Here is a 25384-nt window from a genome sequence, read left to right on the forward strand (position 1 = left end):
TTCCGCTTCAGGAGCAGCAACGGCCCACAAGGTGGAGGGAGGGTGTGTGGAGCTGGAGGCCCTGCTGGCCTGGATCCTCAGTGACCACAACAAGCAGAGGCCACACCAGACACACAGTGGGGTAAGAAATATACCAGTGACCCAGGAGTTCTGCTGCATGACCTGGTCTGCCCTGACCAACACTCAGGTCACATCAACAACGTGCAGGCCTCAAAGGACTGAGCTCCAGGTACAGCGCTGTATACCCAGCTATCTTCAGTGTCTCCACGTGGAGTCCCACAGGCAAATCAAAACTACCATGTCCAAAACCAAATGCTTGATCTTCCACCCTCTCCCCCTCTGCTTCCATCTGCTTCCCCTCCAGTTCTCCATCTCAGCAAATACCTGTGCCCGTGGTAGACCTCCAGCAGTCATTCCTGATACCCCTTCTTGCCCCACCTCCACTTCCAATGCACACCAAGACTCCAAAACATTTCAAACCCATACACCTCTAGTCACCTCGTCTGCTGCCTCTCTGCTTCAGGCCAGCCACATATCTTGCCTAGACCAGCAGCCCTAAACTTTCTTGATTACACATTCAATCAGTAACATTTTTGGAACATGCCCTCAATATATACATTTGTTTTAAATTAAACACATGTATAACTGGGTGGTTAATATCTGAACATGAATATAATTAGAGGTCCCAATATTTCCTTCCCATACCTTAATGACTGTGTCTCACCCACCTCCTGGGTGAACCCATCCCATTTTGGAGATCAATACCTTGGTCTTCTGAAGAGACTTCTTAAATGGAACCCCCAACCTCCGCCTGCCTGCTATACAGCCAGAGAGATCCTTTTCAAAGGCAAACTTGGTCATATCACTGTCTCACTTAAACCTTTACATGCAAGAGCATCTGAAACAGGTCCTGGGGGGACTGCCCACCTCTGACCCTCCAGCTATCAGTTACCTGCACGGGCCTAATGCTTCCCCACCTCTGAGACCAGTTCATGTCCCCAGCCCTGTGCTTCCTCCAGGTTTCAGCATCAAGGCTGCTTGCCCCAAAGTCTCCCTGGCTGCTCAATCTAATTGTGCTCTCCTCTTACAATTACTTAATTAAGGATATTGTCCCTCTGTCTGACATTTTATATATTTCTAAAATATTTCCCTCTGTCATTTGTCTTTTTATTTGGTAAAATTTGTAATTATAAGAGAATTTTCAATTTTTTTCTGTTCTTATTGTATTAGTCTTTTTCTTTACGTTTTCTTCCTCTAAGGGTATACATTCTTCTCTGATCTTGACACTGGATAAAGATTCTTAAAAAAAAAAACGAAAAGATAACCTATCGAATGGGAGAAAATATTTGCAAATGATGCGACAGACAAGGGCTTAATCTCCAAAATATACAAACAGCTCATACAACTCAACAACAAAAAAACAAACAACCCAATCGAAAAATGGGCAGAAGACCTTAAAAGATATTTCTCCAAAGAAGACATACAGATGGCCAGTAGGCACATGAAAAGATGCTCGACATCACTAACTATTAGACAAATGCAAATCAAAACTACAATGAGGTAGCACCTCACGCTGGGCACAATAACCATCATTAAAACATCTACAAACAACAAATGCTGGAGAGGGTGTGGAGGAAAGGGAGCCCTCCTCCCACCTGTTGGTGGGAATGTAAGTTGGTACAGCCACTATGGAAAACAGTATGGAGGTTCCTAAGAAAAATAAAAATAGAATTACCATATGATCCAGCAATCCCACTCCTGGGAACATACCTGGACAAATCTATAATTCAAAAAGATACATGCAGGACTCCCCTGGCGGCACAGTGGTTAAGAATCCGCCTGCCAATGCAGGGGACACGGGTTCAAGCCCTGGTCTGGGAAGATCCCACATACTGTGGAGCAACTAAGCCCATGTGCCACAACTACTGAGCCTGTGCTCTACAGCCCGCGAGCCACAACTATTGAGCCCACGTGCCACAACTACTGAAGCCCCTATACCTAGAGCCCGTGCTCCACAGCAAGAGAAGCCACCACAATGAGAAGCCCACGCACCACAACGAAGAGTAGCCCCTGCTCACCGCAACTAGGGAAAGCCCGCGTGCAGCAACGAAGACCCAAGGCAGCCAAAAATAAAATACATTTTTTTTTTAAAAAAAAAGATACATGCACTCCTATGTTCACAGCAGCACTATTCAAAATAGCCAAGGCATGGAAACAACCTAAATGTCCATCAACAGATGAATGGATAAAGAAGACGTGGTACATATATAAAATGGACTGCTACTCAGCCATCTGAAAGAATGAAATAATGCCATTTGCAGCAACATGGATGAAACTAGAGATTATCATACTAAGTGAAGTCAGAAAGAGAAAGACAAATACCGTATGATATCACTTATATGTGGAATCTAAAATAGGGCACAAATGCACCTATCTAAAAAACGGAAACAGACTCATAGACATAGAGAACAGACTTGTGGTTGCCAAGGGGGAGGGGGGAGGGAGAGGGATGGACTGGGAGGCTGGGGTTAGTAGATGCAAACTATTACATTTAGAATGGATCAACAACGAAGTCCTAATATATAGCACAGGGAACTATATTCAATATCCTGTGATAAAACCATGACAGAAAAGATTATAAAAAAAAGAACGTCTGTATGTGTATAACTGAGTCACTGCTGCACAGCAGAGACTGGCACAACACTGTAAATCAACTATACTTCAATTTAAAAAAAATCAAAAAATTTTTCTTATTTTTCTTTTACAGCTTTACATTTTACATTTAATCCTGGAATATATTTTGGAATATGGTGGGAAGAAGGGTTGAGTTTATATATTCCTAAATAGTTACCCAAAAGGTTTTCTCCATCTACAATGCTGCCTTGAAGAGACATTAAAATTTTATATACAAGGCTAAAGGTGGTAGATTTAACTGTTCTGTCTCAAAACCCCACAAAAATGACAGTGATTTTTTTTTAAGCATAATACCCTAGGGGCAAAGAATGAGAGGAGAGACACCCAAATTTTAGAAGCTGGAAAGCTTCCAAATTTAGCTGACACCCCCAGGAGAGTCCTAATCCAGCATTCAAAGAGATAAGGCATGTGACAGGTGGCTCCAGTGCCTGTGGAAGGGGCTCAGGCTGGGACCCAAATCAGGAGGACAATGTGAAAAATCCCTCCAGACTCCTACTTCACTGATGGGGCCACTACCCCACCCCACCAAAAGACTGAAGGTTTATTCTCTGCAAAAGGTAAACAGAAGGTTTCTGGACTACAGAGGGCCAGATACTCTAAAAAACAGAAGAAAATACATGAAAGTTTAGAATGCAGAGAATCCCAGTCTTCTTCCTCAGTGCCCAGAGAGGTGGTGAGTTCAGGAGCAAAAAATACAGGGCAGCCTCCACACTCTGACTACCTTTCTGCTGACCTCCCAGTCCCTGGTCCCTGGCTCCTGTTTGCAACCGTGGAAGACGTGTGTTCCTCGGAACTACTCATGACCTTGCGTCCTGCCTTCCCTAAAGGAAAACTGAGGCAGACTGATCCCAGGCAGAACTGCATTAAATCTATTTGGGAAAGAAACACCCACCATCTTTTCAATATAATGGATTCTCATCTAAAAACAAATGTATCTCTCCACTTAAACAAGTATTATTTTATGTTCTCAGTAAAGCTGAATAATTTTCTTCATAGAGATGCTATGTATTTCTTATATACTTATTCTTAGATATTATATAGTTCTTGTCTTTAATGTGAAATAGAGCTTATCCTGTTACATTTTTCTAGCTGGCTAGTTACTGGTATATAAGGAAGCTATTAATTGCTGTATATTTATTTTGCATTTGAAAATCTAACTGAGCTCCAATAGTTCTGAGAACTTTTTGGTTGACTTTTATTGGCGTTTTCCAGTTAAAAATTCATTATCTGCAAGCAAGCAATGAAACTTTTTGCTCCTCTTTATAGGTTTATCTTTACATTTTCTTAACTTCCCATAATATCTAGAGTATTCAGAATAATATTTTACAGTAGCAGTGAGTACAGATGAAAAGTCTTGCCTCTTCAATTGAATTTCCATTCATCTAACAAATATTTATCAGGCATCTACTATGTGCCAGGCAGTAAATAAAATGTTTGACATTTTACTTTTTATTACAATGTTGGTTGATGAGATAGGTGTCTTTGATCAATATTTAATGTTAAGTGTAATAAATAGTAGACTTGTCAATGAAACAGTAGAATATGAAGGTACAAAAGGCAGCTTTAGAAAAAACAAACGTAAGCATCTGCATTTCCATCCACTTGAGAATCTCTAAGCCTGGGGTTTCTTGTGCTGCGAATGGAGTAGAAAAGCCTCCTGCTGCACCACAGCAGGAAACAGGGTGACCAAATGCCCCAGGACCATGCCATCCTGCCCTCTGGGTCAAGGCCATTCTGAGACTCTACTGAAGTAGCTCTTGAATTCATTCTCCTTCCATTTTCATTTGACCAAAACATAGACTCCAAATGAGACAATACTGTGAAAATTTATCTTCAGTGCAAAGGGCTACAGAGCTACAGTATTATGTGACATTTTCTGTTATTGAAACACGTAGCACATGTAGAAACACACATTAAACAATGAAGTTCCATCTTCACCTATGTTTTGGCAAAGAATAAGAATACTGACAGGCGGGACTTCCCCGGTGACGCAGTGGTTAAGAACCGGCCTGCCAATGCAGGGGACATGGGTTCGATCCCTGGTCCGGGAAGATCCCACATACCTCAGAGCAACTAAGCCCACGCACCACAACTACTGAGCCCGCATGTCACAACTACTGAAGCCTGCGCGCCTACAGCCCATGCTCCGCAACAAGAGCTCGCGCACCTCATCAGGGCAGTCCCCACTTGCTGCAACTAGAGAAAGCCCGCGCGCAGCAACGAAGACCCAACGCAGCCGAAGATAAAAATAAATAAATTTATATGTATAAAAAAATACTGACAGGGAATTCCCTGGTGGTCCAGTGGGTGGTTAGGGCTCCTTGCTGCCACTGCAGGGGACACGGGTTTGATCCCTGGTCCAGGAACTAAGATCCATCAAGCTGTGCAGTGGCAAAAAAAAGAATACTGACTATACCAAAACAGTAAGTATGAGCAAACACCCTGCCCACTGCCAGAGGGCCCTGCTCTCTGACCAAGTGATTCCATCCACTCTTAAGGACTGACCACAAAGGAGGAGAGCATCCTAGCATGTCAGGAAGGCTCTGCACAGATGTCCTCTCTGTAACACAGTCTGTGAGAAGAAAATGGAATATGCTCTCAATATGCAACAGGGATTACTTTTTCATAGCTTTATGCCCTCTCTGTTAACAGATAAATGTAGAAAACTTGCAAACTGCATAAAAGCATTGAAAAGAGAATAAAAATAACCTCAAATCATATGATCCTATAGGAGCCTCTGTTAATATACTAGCATAGTATATTCTTATAAACTTGATGCCACATAAAGTTAGGATCTGTGGTGGAGGTGGCTAGCAGATCTCCAGAAGTCTGTACTCACCCTTCCCTAGGGCAGAGGTGATGATGGGAAATGTCTACATTTCCAGTCAGACTCCATTTCCAGCCCACCTGGGGAGCAGGCGAAGCTGAGTGAGCAGACTCACCAGAGCAATGTGATTCTGGCAATGTGCGTGTAGTTGTCGGTACTAATTTGGTAAAGTAGCTGGTATCAATGATGACATGAGCTTATATTCTACATGCTTATTTTTGTTTTTCGTTTACCAATAATTCTTTTAAAGGTCACATGTTTACATATTTCAAAAAGTAAAATATAGTCTCACTGACAACTCGCCTCCATGCATTCGGATAACCACTTTTATTACATAATTATCCTCCCAGCGTTTCCTTGTGCAAATACATGTACATGTTCTCATCCTTCTTTTTCTCATACAAAAGGGGGACACTACACACTGTAAGCTGTTTCACACCTTGATTTTTCTCTCAACAATATACCCGGGCAGTCCCTCCCTGTCAATTCACAGCTATGTTGCAGCCCTACAATATTTCACTGGGTTGATACATCCTAGGGCATTAAACCAGTCTCCTACCACTGGACACTGAGGCTGTTTCCAGCAGTCAGTGCACCACGAATCATCTGTACAAGTGCAATTTTGTATGTGCAAGTGCACACTGGATAGTCCCAGAATGGAAACTGTTGGATCAAAGAGTAAATGCAACTGTGATTAAGAGATTACTCTCAAATTCCTGCTTCCCTCAAAGCCTCACTAGCAAAATGGTTGTCTAAGATGCATGTGTGCCAATCTGATAGGTGAGAAATGGCATCTTGGTGTAGTTTTGATCTGATTTCTCTAATTATGAATAAGTATGGTTGAGTACCCTTTCACATACTGAAGGGATATGGTATTTCTTTTTCTATTAATTATGCATGCCCTTTGCATATTTTTCATTGGGTTTTGATCTTTTTCTTTTCAATTCCCAGAAGCTCTTTATCTATTAGAGCAATTAGCTCCTTATCTAAATGAGTTGCAAATATTTTTTTCTTTTTTCATTAGTGATATCATGCAGATGTTCTTTGTATTCATGTTTCTGGAATTTCCGTCCTGTCTCAATGGCTTGTTACTCAGAGTTGCTGCCATCCTGCAGAACCTGAACACGGCAGCATGGTCCAGTCTCTACTCGCACTCCCCTCCACAGGGCTCTTGGCACTCCTGTATGTTGTTTGTTCAGAATCAGCTCGTGTGGAACCCGAGAGAACCAGGTTGGCATTTTTACTTGGAATTTTGTTAAATGAATAATCAAACTTCGGGAGATTAGGCAGTTTATGATGTGAGCTTTCCAACTCAAGAACAAATAGGTCCTTACATTTGTTCAAGTCTACTTCTGTGTCCTCCAAGAATGTCTGAAGTTTTCCTCTTACAGATTTTGTGTACTTCTTTCCAAGGCATTATTCCTTATAGGCATTTTTTGTTATTGACTTTATTTGGTCTTCTCTTCCATTATATCTCACAACCAATTTTTGTTGCTCTGCCTCCAGTGGCTGTGTGACCCTAGGCAAGCTACCTATCTGTGCCTTGATTTCCTCATCTGTGAAATGGGGACTACAGTACCTTGTGAGGTAGTTGTAAACATTTAAAAGTTAATACAGGGAATTCCCTGGTGGTCCAGTGGTTAGGACTAGTGCTTTCACTGTGGTGGCCCAGGTTTAATCCCTGGTCAGGGAATTAAGATCCTGAAAACCGCATGGTACAGCCAAAAAGAATAATAAAAAATAATTTTTATTTTTTTTTAATTTATTTTAAAAATTTATTTATTTTTGCCTGCGTTGGGTCTTCATTGATACACATGGGCTTTTTCTAGTTGCGGCGAGTGGGGGCTACTCTTCATTGTGGTGTATGGGCTTCTCACTGTGGTGGCTTCTCATTGTGGAGCACAGGCTCTAGGCATGCGGCCTTCAGTAGTTGTGGCATGCGGGCTCAGTAGTTGTGGCTCGCAGGCTCTAGAGCGCAGGTTCAGTAGTTGTGGCGCACAGGCTTAGTTGCTCCATGGCATGTGGGAGCTTCCCAGACTGTGTCCCCTGCATTGGCAGGTGGATCCTTAACCACTGCGCCACCAGGGAAGCCCCAAAATAATTTTTAAATAGATAAAAATAAAAGTTAAAACATGTAAAGTGCTTAAGAAAATGGTATCTGGTACAAAGCACTCAATGTTATTTTTATTAACTCTTTCTGTGACTATCTTTATTGATTCTTTCCTTTTCCTTCTCTTCATTTCTTTTTGATTGTTCTGTCTCTACCACTCTCCTTCAGTTTCCTTACCCCCATCTTCAGCAAACACCAACTTGCTTGATGCTATTTTTGAAAGACAGTGGGGCATCCAGGATACAAGACTACTGCTTTAAAAGCTCAGCAAACACAGCCTTCCTGCTCCTGAGGGACTGCAGACCAAGACCTTGAGTGTAGTAGCCTTGGCTCTTAACAAAGGCCCCCTCAGCAACACAGACATTTAAACACAGTGAATGTGCTTAATGCTACTGAACTATACACTTAAAGGTTAAAGTGGTCAATTTTGCTTTGTATATTTTACCACAATAAATTTTTTTAAAAGGCTGTCTCATTTGGGAAATTATTATAACTCCCTTTTCACTCAAGAAGCATTGTTTGCCTAGCACTAGAATTGTCAGTAAGAGACAATACAAGTCTCTAAGCAAAGTAGTAAGCACCCTACCAACTAGAAACTACTTACTCTCCAGTGCTATTTTCATAGCAAAAAAGTATCTGAGAAAGTTCTAAAACCTGTAGCAATACAAAGCAAAAAAATAAGGACTTAACAATACAGGTAATTTAATTATCTCCAAAACAAAAGTATAAAAACAAGGAAAACAAATTCACATGCAAAACAGGTGTCTCTTGCGAACTTCTTTTAAATTAACAGAGAAAGTAGATGGGGTAAGTGGACAGGGAAACAAAAACATTATACCACTCACTTTATACTTGTATAATACTGATAAACCTTGCTGAGATATTACTACAACTCCATGAAGCAGGTAAAATAGGTAACACTCCCATTTTAGAGATATGAAAACTAAGCTCACAGTTATTAATTCACTTGCTCAAGGTAAGGCCTAAGCTGAGGATGAGCTTGTGTCCTGGGTCTCTCAGTCTGGCCCACCCTTTCCATTCCACCAAATCCTCATAGGGAATGAATTAAACATTGCTAGAAATCCAAAAAGTAACTTGACCCTCAGCTCGCATGGGTTTCTCCTTGGTGTTTCAGCTCACCTGACAATGCCCATAATTTCAGAGGCTGGTGGCAATAAAACCAAAAGAAGTTCTACACTGAGCAGGTGGTGACAACAACATGGACAAGAATGAAAGCTGGGGGAAAACTTTTTTCAAAATGCTCATGTAAAAGCTCAGTAATATTTATTTTGTTTTCTAAACACATTTATTGAGGTATAATTGACATAAACTGCACATATTTAATGTATAATGTGATAAGTTTTAACTTATTAAACACTTGTGAAACCATCACCACATTCAAGATAATGAACATACCTATCACCCCAGAAGTTTCCTCTTGCCCCTTTTTATTCCTCCCTCCTGCCCCTCTCTGGTCCCCATTCCCCACCCCCAAGCAACCACAGACTTTCTATCACTACAGGTTAGTTTGAATTTGCTTGTTTTACCTAAATGAAATGGATTCTTTCACTCAGCACAATTATTTTGAGATTCATTTGTTCACTTACTCCTGTCTGTATCAATAGTTCACTCCTTTAAAAAAACTTTTTTAGAGCAGTTTTAGCTTTACAGCAGTACTGAACAGAAGGTGCATACAACACCTCCCCACCGCCAACCTCACCCACTTTTTTTTTTTTTTTGGCCGCACATGTAGCATGCGGGATCTTAGTTCCCCAACAAAGGATCGAACCCATGTCCCTTGCATTGGGAGCATGGAGTCTTAACCACTGGGCCACCAGGTAAGTCCCCTCACCCACTATTACATCCCCCACCAGTGATACATTTATTACAAATGATGAACCTCCACTGGCACATCATCACCCAGAGTCCATAGCTTACTTTAGGATTCACTCACAGTATACATTCTAAGAGTATGGACAAATGTATAATGATATGTATCCACCACTGTAGTACCATGCAGAGTAGTTTCATTGTCCAATATATTCTCTATGTTCCAAGTTCATTCCTCTTGATTGCTGAGTAATATTCCATTGTAGGGATATATAATTTGTTTTTACATTCACTTGTTGGACATTTAGGTTGTTTCCAGTACTTGCTTGTTATACATTAAACCTGCTATAAACATTGTTTTTCTGTTTTCTATTTTTCTGATTTGTTTGGTATTTATCATATGCTTCTTTCTGGTTTGGGTTTAATTTGCTCTTTTTTTCTAGTATCTTAAAACAAGCTAAAGTCATTGACTACAGACCTGTCTTCTTTTCTACTGTAAGTATTTATGTTATAAACTCCCCAAGGATGCTTTAGGGGCATACATGTTTATTTTCATTCAGTTCCAACTATTGTCTAATTTCCCCTTTGATTTCTTCCTTGACTGGTGGTTTATTCAAAAGTGTGTTATTCAGTACTCAAATGTTTGGGGATTTTTCCAGACATCTTTCTATTATTGATTTCTAATTTAAATCTTTGTGGTCAGAAAACAGACTTTGCATGACATAAATTCTCTTAAATTATTGAGACTTGTTTCATGGCCTAGAATGTGGTCTACCTGGTAAATGTTCCATGTGTACTTGAGGAGAATGTGTACCTGCTATTGTTGGGGGAACTGTCAACCAAGTTAAACTGGTGAACAATGTTGGTCAAGTGTACTGTATCCTTACTGATTTTCTGCTTCCTGCTTCTATCAGTTATTGAAATCTCTGATTATAATTGTGGATGTGTCTATTTTCCTTGCAGTTCTATTTCTGCTTCATGTATTCTGAAGCCCTGTCAATTATGTATTTAAATGTTTAGGGCTGTTATGTCCCCTTGATTATTTTATCCCTTTGTCATTATGAAATGATCTTCTTTATCTCGGTAATATTCTTTGCTCTGAAGTCTACTTCATCTGATATTAATATAGACACCCCAGCTACCTTCTAACTAGTGTTACCATGGTATGTATATATTTTCATTCATATAATTTTAACCTTTTTGTTTTATATTTAAAATGCCTTTCTTTGGTAGGCATCACATAGTTGGATATTGCTTTTTTTTAACCAATCTGAATCATCTCTGCCTTATAATTGGGTGTTTAGACCATCTTGCTTTTTGTTTTCTATTTGTTCCATCTATCTTTGTTCCCCTTTTCCTCATTTTCTGCCTTCCTTTGAATTAACCAAGCATTTTTTTTATGATTTCATTTTATTTCCTTTGCTGGGTACCTATTAACTCTTGGTTCTGTTCCTTTAGCGACTGCCTTAAGGTTTACAGTGTCCATCTTTATCATATTGACATCCAAGTGAGATACCATTTCACATATAACATAAAGATCTTATAATAGTTTACTTCCATTTCTTCTCTCCTGGGCTATATCCATTTGTTGTCATGAATTTTACTTTATAGATGTTATAAACTTCACAAAGCATTGTTACTACTTTTATATAAGCAATTTTAATATAAAGATATTTAAATAATAAAAAATATAGCTTACATATTTTCTCACATAATCATTTCCAGTGTTCTTCATTCATTTGTGTAGATTCAGGTTTTCATCTGGTATAATTTTTCTTCTGCCTGAAGGACATCCTTGAACGTTTCTTAGAGTGTGGGTCTGCTGGTGATTAACTCTTTCAGCTTTCATGTGTCTGAAAACTTCTTTGTTTTTGGAAGATGTGTTCACCTGGTAAAGAATTCTAGGTGAAGTGTGGCCAAGATGGTGGAGCAGGAAAACCCTGAGCTCACCTTTTCCCACAGGCACACCAAAATCACAACTATTTACAGAACACCTGTCTATGAGAAGAACATAAAGACTAGCAGAAAAGACTTTCCAGAATTAACGGTATGAAGAAGGAACCACAATGAGACAGGTAGGAGAGGCAGACCCACACCCCAAGTAGGCAACACACTGACAGAAGGATAATCACAATTGCACATGTTTTCCCCAAGGAGTGAGGGGTCTGAGCCCCACATCAGGCACCCCAGTCCAGGGGTCCTGCACCAGGAAGATCAGCCCCCAGAACATCTCGCTTTGAAGGCTAGTGGGGCTTCTATACAGGAGAGCTAGAGAGCTACAGTAAACAGAGAGTGTGCTGTTAAAGGGTGCACACAAAATCTCATGCTCCAAGTCCCAGCAGAGAGAGAGTAATTTGAAAGTAGCCTGGGTCACACCAACTTACTAATCTTGGAGAGCATCCTGAAGAGGCAGGAGGCAACTGGGACTCCCCTTGGGGACACAGATACTGGTAGCAGCCATTTTGGGGAGCTCATTCTACCACAAGAACAGTGGCACTGGCAGGCACCATTTTGGAGTCTTCTCTCTAGCCTATTAGGGTCAGGGGCTTATCCGCCCACTAGCAGGCTGGCAACAACCCCAGGACACCGCAGGACATGCAGCTAGATGTACCAGGACTCGGCCCCAACAACCAATGGGCCAACAGCCACTGCACGAGGCAGGACCTGGCAGTCAACCTGGCCCGGGTCCAGGCCCACCTCTCAGCATGCCCACAGTAGTAGACCCTGCCACAACAGAAGGGCCCATGCAGCCAACATAGGGGGCACCCCTAGAGCATATAGCTCTGGTGGCCAGAGGGGAGTAGACTGCTAAGCCACACAGGACATCTCCTACACAGGGCCACTTTTCCAAGATCAGGAGACGTAACCAACCTACCAAATATGGGGAAATAAACACAGAGAATTAGACAAAATGAAACAACAAAGGAATCTGTTTCAAATAAAGGAACAAGACAAAACCCTAGAAGAAGAACTGAGCAAGACAGAGATAAGCAAACTACCCAACAAAGAGTTCAAGGTAATATTCATAAAGATGCTTAAAGAACTTGGGGGAAGAATGGATGAACGCAGTGAGAATTTCAACAAGTTAGAAAATATAAAGAAGAATCAAACAGAGCTGACGAACATAATAACTGAAATAAAACTACACTGGAAGGAATGAACAGTGAATGAGAACGAATCAGCAAACTGGAAGACAGAGTAGTGGAACCATCCAGCCTTAACAGAAAAAAGAATTTTTTAAAATGAGCATAGTTTAATAAGAGACATCTAGGACCACATCAAGCATACTAACATTCACATTATAGGTGTCCCAAAAGGAGAAGAGAGAAAGAGGCACAGAACTTATTCAAACAAATAATAGCTGAAAACTTCCCTAACCTGGAAAAGGAAACAGACATCCAAGTCCAGGAAGCACTAAGTCCCAAACAAGGTGAATCCAAAGAGATCTACACCAAGACAAATTATAATTAAAGTGGCAAAATTAAAGATAAAGAATCTTAAAAGTAGCAAAAAAAAAGGCAATTAGTTATGTGCAGGGGAACTCCCTAAGACTATCAGCCGACTTTTCAGCAGAAACTTCGCAGGCCAGAAGGAAGTGGCACGATATATTCAAAGTAATGAAAGGGAAAAAATCTATATAGTAAGTCCCCTACATACAAATGAGTTCCATTGCAAGAGTCCATTCATTAAGTCCAATTTGTTCGTTAAGTCCAACAAAGTTAGCCTAGGTACCCAAACACAACTGGCTATATAGTACTGTACTGCAATAGGTTTATAATAATTTTCACACAAGTAATACATAAAAAACAAACACAAAAAATAAAGAAAGCACTTTTAATCTTACAGTACAGTACCTAGAAAAGTCCAGCTACATCATCACTGCTTTTACACTTCCTTCCAGATATCCTGGGCTTGAAATAAAGACACTGTACTACTGTACTCTATACACTACTGTAAAGTACACAAAAGGACAACCACTTGTAGAGGATGCATGCACGTGACAATGTACGCCAGACACATGAACTAACTTACATGACTGGACATGTGAGCACATGTTTCCGTTTTTGAAAGTTCACAACTTCAAGGTTCATATACAGGGTACTTACAGTAACCAAAAATACTCTACCCAGCAGGGCTATCATTCATATTTGAAGAAGAAAGAAAATGTTCTACATATAAACAATAACTAAAAGAATTCAGCACCACTGCATTGGCATTATGAGAAATGTTAAAGGGACTTCTCTAAGCAGGATTTAAAAAAAAAAAAATGGAAAAGACCACACAACTAGAAATATGAAAATTATGAAAGGAAAAAATCTCATTGGTAAAGGCAAACATACAGTAAATGCAGTGCATCAACCACTTATAAAGCTAGTAGGAAGGGTAAAAGACAAAAGTGGTAAAATCACCTATATCCACGATAAGTAGTTAAGGTATACACAAAAAGATGTAAAACATGATGTCAAAAAAATTAAACATGGTGGGAGAATAAAAATGCAGGGTTGTTAGACTGAATTTCAACTTAAAAGATCATCAACTTAAAATAATAACACAAGTTATTACTAACATATATTACATATGTGTGTCTGTAATTGTTATATATGAACATCATGGTAACCACAAACCAAAATCTTACAACTCTCTCTCGCACACACACACACAAAGAGAAAGCAACCCAAATATAACACTAAAGATATCATCAAATCACAAAAGAGCAAAAGAAGAAGGAACAAATGAGAACTATAAAAACAATCAGAAAACATTTAACAAAATGGAAATAAGTAGGGACTTCCCTGGTGGCACAGTGGTTAAGAATCCGCCTGCCAATGCAGGGGACACAGGTTCGAGCCTGGTCCAGGAAGATCCCACGTGCCGTGGAGCAACTAAGCCCATGCACCACAACTACTGAGCCTGCGCTCTAGAGCCCGCGAGCCACAACTACTGAGCCTGCATGCCATGACTACTGAAGCCCGCGTGCCTAGAGCCCGTGCTCCGCAACAAGAGAAGCCACCACAATGAGAAGCCCGCACCAACGCAACGAAGAGTAGCCCCTGCTTGCCACCACTAGAGAAGGCCTGTGCACAGCAATGAGAACCCATCGCAACCAAAAATAAATAAATAAATTTATTTTTAAAAATGGCGATAAGTACATACCTATCAATAATTACTTTAAAAGTAAATGGACTAAATGCTCCAATCAAAAGGCACAGAACGGCTTAACAGACTAAAAAAAAACACAACCCATCTATATGCTGACTACTATGCTGAAGAGACGCATTTCAGATCTAAAAACACAGAGACTGAAAGTGAGGCAACGGAAAACGGTATTCCACGCAAATGGAAACAAAAAGAGAGCAGGGGCAGCAATACGTATATCAGACAAAATAGATTTTTGAACAGACTGTAACAAGAGACAAAGGACATTAAATAATGATCAAGGGATCAATCCAATAGGAAGATATAACAAATGTAAACATATATGCACCCAACATAGGAGCAACTAAATACATATAGCAAATATTAACAAACATGAAGGGAAAAACTGACAGTAACACAATAATAGTAGGGGACTTTAACACCCCACTTACATCAGTGGACAGATCATCCAGAGAGGAAATCAATAAGGAAACACTGGCCTTAAGTGACACACTAGACCAGATGAACTTAAAAGATATATCAAGTCTCAATAAAGTTAAGATGGAAAGCATAGCAAGCATCCTTTCCAACCACAGTGGTATGAGAGTAGAAATCTACTACATGGAAAAAACTGCAAAAAACACAAACACACATGTGGAGGCTAAACAATATGCTTCTCAACAAACAATGGGTCACTGAAGAAATCAAAGAGGAAATTAAAAAATACCTGAAGACAAATGAAAATGGAAATACAATGATCCAAAACCTATGGGACACAGCAAGAGCATTCTAAGAAAGAAGTTTATAGTAATACAAGCCTACCTCAGGAAACAAGAAAAATCTAAGGAACTAGAAATAGAAGAACAAACAAAACTCATAGTTAGTAGAAGGAAAGAAAAATAAAGATCTGAGCAGAAATAAATGGAGACTTAAAACAACAGCAGAAAAGATCAATGAAACTAAGAGCTAGTTCTTTGAAAAGATAAACAAAATTGACAAACCTTTAGCCAGACTCATCAATAAAAAAAAGAGTGGGACCAAATCAATAAAATCAGAAATGAAAGAGAAGTTATAAATGACACCACAGAAATACAAAGGATCATAAAAGATTACTACAATTAAACACCAATCAAATGGACAACCCAGAATAAATGGATAAATTCCTAAAAACGTACAATCTCCTAAAACTGAATCAGAAAAAAACAGAAGATATGAACAGAATGATTACCAGTCATGAAACTGAATCAGCAAAATAAACAAAAACAAAAACCAAAACAAAACAAACTCCCAACAAAGTCCAGGATCAGATGGATTTATAGGTGAATTCTACCAAACATTTAAAGAATTGATATCTATCTTTCTCCAACTACCGCAAAAAAGGAAGAGTCAGGAGTGCTTCCAAACTTATTCTACAAGGCCAGCATCACCTTGGTACCAAAACCAGATGAGTATACCACAAAATAAGGAAAACAGAGGCCAATATCCCTGATGAACACTGATGTAAAAATCTTCAATAAAATATTAGCAAAATGAATTCAACAATACATCAAAAAGATCATACACCATAATCAAGTGGGATTTATCCCATGGATGCGGGTGTTTCAATACCCAGAAATCAATGTGATACACCACATAACAAATTGAAAAATAAAAATCATGATCATCTTAATAGATGCAGAAAAAGCTTTTGACAAAATCCAATACCCATTTATGATAAAAACTTTCACCCAAGTTGGTATAGGGGGAATATACCTCAACATAACAAAGGCCATCTATCCATCTATGGTAAATCTATGCCAACATCATACAAAAAGGTGACAAGCGGAAAGCATTTCCCCTAAGATCAGGAACAAGACAAGGATGCCCACTCACCATTTTTATTCAAGATAGTACTGGAAGTCCTAGACACAGCAATCAGACAAGAAAAATGAAAAGAATCCAAGTTGGAAAGGAAGCAGTAAAACGGTCACTGTTTGCATATGACATGACATTATATAGAAAATATCCTAAAGACACCACCAAAAAACCTATCAGAACTCACCAATGAATCCAGTAAAGCTGCAGGATGCAAAATAATACAAATCTGTTGCATTTCTGTACACTAACAATGAACTGTCAGAAAGAGAAATTAAGAAAACAACCCCATTTACAATTGCATCAAAAAGAATAAAATATCCAGGAGTAAATCTAACCAAGGAGGGAAAAGATCTGTACCCAGAAAACTATAATACACTGATGAAAGAAACTAAAAAGAAACAAATGGAAAGATATATCATGTTCATGGATTAGAAGAATCCCAAGACAATCCACAGATTCAATGCAATCCCTATCAAAATTCCAACGGAATTTTTCACAGAACTAGAACAAATAATGCCAAAATTTGTATGGAAACACAAAAGAGTCCAAAATAGCCAAAATAATTTTAAGAAAGAACAAAGCTGGAGGTATCATGTGCCATTATTTCCAACTATACTACAAAGCTATAGTAATCAAAACAGTATGACAACACTGTAAATCAACTATACTTCAATTTTTAAAAAAAACAACAGTGGGACTTCCCTGGTGGTCCAGTGGGTAAGACTCCACAGTCCCAATGCAAGGTGCCTCAGTTCAATCCTTAGTCGGGGAAAAAGATCCCACATGCATGCCACAACTAAGAAGCCCACATGCCGCAACCTAAGATCCCGCATGCTGCAAGTAAACATGCTACAAGATCTCGCGTGCCACAACTAAGACACAGTGCAGCCTAAACAAACAAAAACAAAAAAACAGTATGATACTGGAACAAAAACAGACACATGGATCAACAGAACAGAACAGCGAGCCCAGAAATAAACCCACAATTATATGGTCAATTAATCTACGACAAAGGAGGCAAGAATATATGATGGGAAAAAGAAAGCCTCTTCAATAAATGGTGTTGGGAAAACTGGAGAGCTACATGCAAAAGAAGCGAACTGGACTACTTTCTCACACTATATACAAAAATAAATTCAAAATGGATTAATGTAAGACCTGAAACCATAAACTCCTAGAAGAAAACATAGGCAGTATGCTCTCTGACATCAGATAGATAGAGATATATAGATATCTCCTCAGGCAAGGGAAACAAAGGGAAAAATAAATGAATAGGACTACATCCAACTAAAAAGCTTTTGCACAGTGAAGGAAACTATCAGCAAAACAAAAAGGCACCCTACTGAATGAGAGAAGATATTTGCAAACAGTGTATTTGATAAGGGGTTAATAGCCAATATGTATAAGAACTCATACAACTAAACATTAAAAAACAAACAGCTCAATTAAAAAATGGGTCAGAGGACCCACACAGACATTTTTCCAAAGAAGATACACAGATGGCCAAGAGACACATGAAAAGATGCTTAGCATCACTAATCAAGTAAATGCAAATGAAAACCATGAGATATCACCTCACACCTGTCAGAATGACTATCATCAAAAAAGACAATAACAGATGAATGGATAATGATGTGATACACACACACGCACACACACACACACACACACACACATACACACACACACACACACAAGACCATGATTCAGCCATTAAAAAAAAAAAGAAATCTGGGAACTTCCCTGGTGGCGCAGTGGTTAAGAATCTGCCCACCAATGCAGGGGATATGGGTTTGAGCCCTGGTCCAGGAAGATCCCACATGCTGCGGAGCAACTAAGCCCAAGCACCACAACTACTGAAGCCCGTGTGCCTAGAGTCCGTGCTCCGCAACAAAGAGTAGCCCTCGCTTGCTGCAACTAGAAAAAGCCTATGTGCAGCAACAAAGACCCAACACAGCCAAAAATAAACTTATTTTTTTAAAAAATGAAATCTGTCTTTTGTGACAATATGGAGGGACCTGAAGGTATTATGCTGAGATAAGTCAGACAGAGGAAGACAAATACCATATGATTTGTCTTGTATGTGGAATCTAAAGAACAGAACAAACATAACAAAACAGAAACAGACTGATAGAGAACAAATTGGTGGCTACCAGAGGGGAGGCATGTAGGGGGATAAGTGAAATAGGTTAGGGAGATTAAGAAGTACAAACTTCCGGGCTTCCTTGGTGGTGCAGTGGTTGAGAGTCCGCCTGCCGATGCAGGGGACACAGGTTCGTGCCCCGGTCCGGGAGGATCCCACATGCCACGGAGCGGCTGGGCCCGTGAGCCATGGCCGCTGGGCCTGCGCATCCGGAGCCTGTGCTCCACAACGGGAGAGGCCACAGCAGTGAGAGGCCCGCATACCACAAAAAAAAAAAAAGAAGTACAAACTTCCAGTAAAATAAGTAAGTCACAGGGATGAAACATACAGTACAGGGAATATAATCAATAATACTATAACTCTGTAGGGTGAGAGATGGTAGCGACTTATCATGGTGATCATTTTGTAATGTATAAAAATACTGAATCACTATGTTGTACACCTGAAACTAATACAGTTAAGTCAATTATACTTCATTTATAAGGAAAGAAAGAAGGCAGGGAGGAAGGAGAAAAAAAAAAAGAGGAAAGAAAAAAGAAAAGAGAAGAGAAAAGAGAGAATAAATTTTAGGTGGACAGAGGTTTTTTGGTTTTCTTTTTTTTTTTCAAGTGTTTTAAATATGCTGTTCCATGGCCGCCTTTTTTTTTATCACAAGAAATCGGCTGTCACCTGCATATTTGCTTTCCTGTACATGTCTTTCTTCCTCTGGCTGCTTTTAAGATTTTTCTCTTCATCACTGGTTTTGAGTAATTTGATTATGATGTGCCTTGGTATAGTTTTCTTCCTGTTTTTTTTTTTTTTTTTTTTTTTTTTTTGGGACCCGGGGTGGTACGCGGGCCTCTCACTGTTGTGGCCTCTCCTGTTGTGGAGCACAGACTCTGGACGCGCAGGCTCAGTGGCCATGGCTCACGGGCCCAGCCACTCCACAGCATGTGGGATCTTCCCAGACCGGGGCACGAACCCGTGTCCCCTGCATCAGCAGGCGGACTCTCAACCACTGCGCCACCAGGGAAGTCCCTTCTTCCTGTTTTTTGTGTGGGTGATTCACTGAGTTGAGTTTACAGTTTCCATCAAGCTTGGAAAGTTTCTGGCCATTATTCTTTCACCTATTTTTTCTTTCTCTCCTGCTTCTGTGGGAACTCTAATTACCCATATATTAAGTTGCCTGAAGTTGTTCCACAGTTCAGTGCTACGTCTGAAAATTTTTTGATTCTTTTTTATGTTTCATGTTGGATAACTGAATCTTTCCTTCTACAACATCTAATCTGCCATTAATGCCCCTCAGTATATCTTTCACTTAACACACTTGTAGTTTGTCATCTTTAGAAACTTGATTTGGGTAATTTTCATACCTTCCATGACTCTACTTAACTTTTTGAACACATGGAATATAGTTGTAATAACTGTCCTAATGTCCTTTGCTGACTGTACCATCTGTGTCGGTTCTGGATTGGTTTTCATTGATTGTTTATTCTCATTACAGGTTACATTTTCCTGTCTCCTTGCACTGTGCTCCCCAACTGTAATTCATACATCTAGATACTAACCCCAGGTGCTAAGAATGTGACTGTATTTGGAGATAGAGTCTTTAAGAGGTTAAATTAAGTTAAAATTCGGTCATTAGTGGGGACTTCCCTGGTGGTCAAGTGGGTAAGACTCCGTGTTCCCAATGCAGGGGACCTGGATTCGATCCCTGGTTAGGAAACTAGATCCTGCATGCATACCACAACTAAGAGTTTGCATGCCGCAACTAAGAGTCTGTGTGCTGCAACTAAGACCCAGCGCAGCCTAAATAAATAAATGTTAAAAAGAAAAATTGGTCATTATGGTAGGCTGTAATCCAATAAGACTGGTGTCCTTATAAGAAGAAACCTGGACAGACATGCAGAGGAAAGACCATGTAAGACACAGGGAGAACATGGACATCTACAAGCCAAGGAGAGAGGCCCCAGAAGAAACCAATGCTGCCAACACACTGATCTCAGACTTCTAGCATCCAGAATTGTGAAAAAATAAATTTCTCTCGTTTCAGCCACCCAGTATGTAGTACTTTGTTACGGCTGCCCAAGCAAACTAATACATCTGGTAATATTTGATTAGATATGAGACATTGTGAATTTTACTTTGTTGGGTGCTGGATATTTTTATGTTCCTATAAATATTGAATCTTGTTTCAGGATGCAGTGAATTGGAAACAGTTTGATTCTTCTGGGTTTTGTTTTTATGATTTGTTAGGTAGGTCCAGAGCAGTACTCTGTCTAGGGCTAATTATTTCCCATTACTGAAGCATGACATTCCTGAGTGTTCTACCCAGTGTTCAGTGAATTATGGTCTTGTTAGAGGGAACTGGAACTGTTTCATCTAAACCTTTCGGGAAGTTCTCTCCCCAGCCTCAGATAGTTTCCTCACACGTGTGCTGCGCAGCACTGTGTTGAATACTCAAGGTGTAGAGATCTCCAGATTCTCCTCTGCAGATCTCCAGAGTTCTCTCTGTACCAATGTCTCTCCCTGGTCCTCTGTCCTATAAAGTGTAGGCATGTTGGTGTCCCCAGACTCTCAGCACCTTATCCACAGCTCAGGAAGTCCACCAGGCTCCACATCAATTTCCTTGTCCCTGTGATACAGCGGGGAAACTCTCACGGCAGTAAGCTGGAGTTGTTGTAGGGCTCACTTTGTTTGTCACCTCTCCAGAGACTACTGTCTCTCGTTGCCAGTGGCCAGTGTTTGTAAACCTTGTTTCATGCATTTTGTCTGGATTTTGTTGTTGTTTTAGTTATTTCAGGGTAAATTCAGTCCCTGTTACTCTATCTTCAGTGGCCAGAAGTGGAAGAATTGTATTCCTATTAAAAAGTATCTATATTTAGTTTTCACCAATTCCTCTATTACTGTAACCATCAAGATTATTAAGGAAGAGTTTTTCGCTTTATTCCATTATATTAAGAGATATATTTCAAAATACATCTTATATTATATATTCCATCATATATATATGTGTACATACATATATATATATTCTATTCTATTATCTCATTATATTCTCTCAGAAGGAACAAAAGAGTAAATCCAAAATTCACTCCCCAAGACTAACAGGTGGACTTCTACCTAGTTTATAGGTGGAAACCTTAAGAACAATCTTCAAACTCTTATTCAAACATAGTATTGGGAGTAATTTCACTGAACAGAATTAAAAGCTTTAAGGCCTTAATAAAATACACAAGTGCAATCCCATAAATGTCTTTGTTCCCAGAGAAGAAAACAAAAAGTCATGAGGATGTTGGCAGAGTTTAACAGCTGGGTGACCTACTGTGAAAAGGCCTTGTTCTCCTGACAGTGACAAGGATGTTTTATCACTATAGTATAGCTTGTTTTCAAGTGCTTCATACACAATTGTTTTACCTCCTGTTAAAAAACAAAATTCATCTGAGCAAACCTTAAAGATCTTATTGGCTTTATTCAACAATTCATCAATCGGGCAGCATCTCATGTAGCAAACAGAAAGGAACTCCAAGGAGCTGTACAAAATGAAAGACTTTCACAGGGAGAAGAGAGTGGGAACAAGGAAGTTTTATGAGACAACAGAAGCGAGTTATTTATTCCACGGTCACTTTCCTTTAGGAGACAACAGGGATCCATCAGGCAGATGACCACATTAGTGCTGACCAGGTGATTCCTGATTGACTGGTTGAAGAACCCATTTCTAGGAGAGCCGAGTCTGTAATGAAGTTAAGTCTCCGTTTGGTGACGTGGGCTTATTTAGCATAAGCAACTCCATTTTGGGTCTGTTATCTTCTTCTTAAAGCTATCTTGCTTTATTTATTTATTTTGTTTTTGGCTGCGTTGGATCTTCATTGCTGCACATGGCCTTTCTCTAGTTGCGGCAAGTGGGGGCTACTCTTCGTTGCAGTGCACAGGCATCTCATTGCGGTGGCTTCTCTTGTTGTGGAGCGTGGGCTCTAGGCGCACAGGCTCAGTAATTGTGGAATGTGGGCTCAGTAGTTGTGGCTTGCAAGCTCTAGAGCGCAGGTTCAGCAGTGGTGGCTCATGGGCTTAGTTGCTCCGCGGCATGTGGGATCTTCCCAGACCAGGGCTCAAACCCGTGTCTCTTGCATTGGCAGGCAGATTGTTAACCACTGCACCACCAGGGAAGCCCTGTTTTTCTTTATAGCACTTTACCACCTCTTGAAATTTAGTGTGTATTTACATGTACCTTTTTTGCTTTCTTTCTCCTTCACGAGGAGAATGTGAGCTCCACAAGGGTTGGGACCTGTCTGACTCTGTAACATTTTATCCACAGCCTCCAGCACACAGTACGTCTTCAACAAGTATTTGTTAGATGAATAAAAGAATAAACATGCAAGCAATCTTCTCAATATATGTCACACTGTTAACAGTAATTGTCCAGGGGATAATTCCACTTTCTCAATTATATTCTCTGTTTTAAATCTGTATTAAGAAATCTTTTTTTACTTTTGTAATCAGGAAAAAAACAAAATGAGAAGGGAACAGAGGGAAGGAGACAGGATCTCTCAAGGGCTGCCTTTCACCATGGCAGTTGCCATCCCTTGTGGTGGCCTCATACCTGAAGATCCCTGCCTTGGTCCCTGCAGAATCTCCCTTGTGCTTTCTCTTGAGGCTCTGGGGCTGTACTGGCAGGCTCCCAGCTGGCCTCCACTGGTGTAACAGTCCCTTCCTTCTGGAACCCAAAGCCAAGTATCCGATGTCCTAGAATGGCAGTCTTATTTTCCTTCCCGTAGGTTCTGCCATGACATGGCTTGTCAAGGTGTGCCGTGTCCCTAAACTGTGAACATTTCTTTTCTTTTATCTACAGAAAGCTTGGTATGCCACAGATGCATTGACAGGATGAGTTATATCCTGTCATTGAAGTGGGAGCCTAAAAGATGAGATACTGTGAAGATAAAACAGCACAAAAAATGTCAGAGCAACAAAGGATGAATGTGAGATCAGACTAATCATCTCCAGCCACACTTGAATTTTGTCTCTTCTATAGACATAATAAAAATGCTTGAAGAAACTAATACACCACTGCAAAGCAATTATACTCCAATAAAAATGTTAAAAAAAAGATACTGCCATCTTTCATCTTTCCCAGTGCCTAGCTTGATATCAAACAAACAACAGAAGCAAGTTAACTGTTCGTTGAATACAATAATCTATGAGCACCCAACACTGACACAGCCACTTTCAGGTAGGAACCACATGATGTTCCAGGCCTAGGAATGGCACAAGTCAAACATGAAACAGTAAAGAATCTGTGTTGTACACATTATTAGGAGAAAGAAACAGTTGAAAGTTAAAAGGCATATATCTCTTTTAGGACCCTGAACTATGGCATCCAAACGACCTGCTTCAACACTGAACATTCTTCCCTTCCCATTACGAATAGTTCAGTCAATATATCTAAACCTTGGGACTTCCCTGGTGGCACAGTGGTAAAGAATCCGCCTGCCAATGCAGGGGACACGGGTTCGAGCCCTGGTTCTGGAAGATACCACATACCATGGAGCACCTAAGCCCGTGTGCCACAACTACTGAGCCTGCACTCTAGAGCCTGCAAGCCACAACTACTGAGCCCGCGTGCCACAACTACTGAAGCCCACGCACCTAGAGCCTGTGCTCCGCCAGAATAGAAGCCACCATAATGAGAAGCCCACGCACTGCAATGAAGAGTAGCCCCTGCTTGCCGCAACTAGAGAAAGCCCAAGCGCAGCAACAAAGACCCAACGCAGCCAAAAATAAATAAATAAATTTATTAAAAAATATATATGTATATATATCTCTAAACCTTGTGTGGAGATCTGAAAGTGTGATAAGAACTGAAAATAACTGCAACTTTCTTTTCTTTACCCTAATGCTCAGGACAACTTTCAAGCTTTAAGGACAAACCCTAAATTGCAGCATTCCTGAGATATGCTTGTATTCCTTCATTGACACTCCTTCTCTGCCTTCATCTTTGCAAAATGAAATTCCTTCTGAAACTCCTCACACTGACACTCATCTACCCCCTTCTCTTTCTACCTTCCCAGGGCATTTCCATACCTGGTAAACAGATTACACATGATTAAGACAACTAAAGCCCATAAGTATCATCTCAAGACAAATTCTATTTAGAAACTTCTATTTGTGTATTAGCAAAACCTGAGAGGTAAGAATTCTGCCTACGTCCCACATACTCACTCTGTGTTGCCCTCCGTTCATGTTGATCTCTTACCCACCTCCACCTCAAACCCAGCTTAACACCCCCGTCACTGGGCCATATGCAGGGCCCTCCGGGGGGCAGCTGCCCTCAGGCCCCCCAGGACCAGGCAGTACTCAGCTGTGCAGAACACACATGGCTTCTCAGACACACAGCAAGTCACAGCTGAAACGACTTCCCATGAGAACCACTTCTGTCATCCATTTTTGCAACACCGCATATCAAAAAAGAAGAGTTTCGGGCTTCCCTGGTGGCGCAGTGGTTGAGAATCTGCCTGCTAATGCAGGGGACACGGGTTCGAGCCCTGATCTGGGAGGATCCCACATGCCACGGAGCAACTAGGCCCGTGAGCCACAACTACTGACCCTGCGCATCTGGAGCCTGTGCTCCACAACAAGAGAGGCCGTGACAGTGAGTGGCCCCCACTTGCCACAACTAGAGATAGCCCTCGCACAGAAATGAAGACCCAACACAGCAAAAATAAATAAATAAATTAATTAACTCCTATCCCCAAAATCTTCTTTTTTTTTTTTTTTGCGGTATGCGGGCCTCTCACTATTGTGGCCTCTCCCG

The 25384-nt window shown here is 40.4% G+C and overlaps 1 protein-coding gene across 1 annotated transcript in view; it reads right to left on the reverse strand.

The window, feature by feature from the left end:
- Positions 1-25384, reverse strand: part of ABHD12 (abhydrolase domain containing 12, lysophospholipase) — a 68316-nt gene that overhangs the window by 34633 nt on the left and 8299 nt on the right. The window lies entirely within an intron of this gene.

The sequence above is a fragment of the Neophocaena asiaeorientalis genome, unplaced genomic scaffold (genome assembly GCF_003031525.2).
Source record: "Neophocaena asiaeorientalis asiaeorientalis breed wild unplaced genomic scaffold, Neophocaena_asiaeorientalis_V1.1 scaffold528, whole genome shotgun sequence".
Lineage (NCBI taxonomy): Eukaryota > Metazoa > Chordata > Mammalia > Artiodactyla > Phocoenidae > Neophocaena > Neophocaena asiaeorientalis.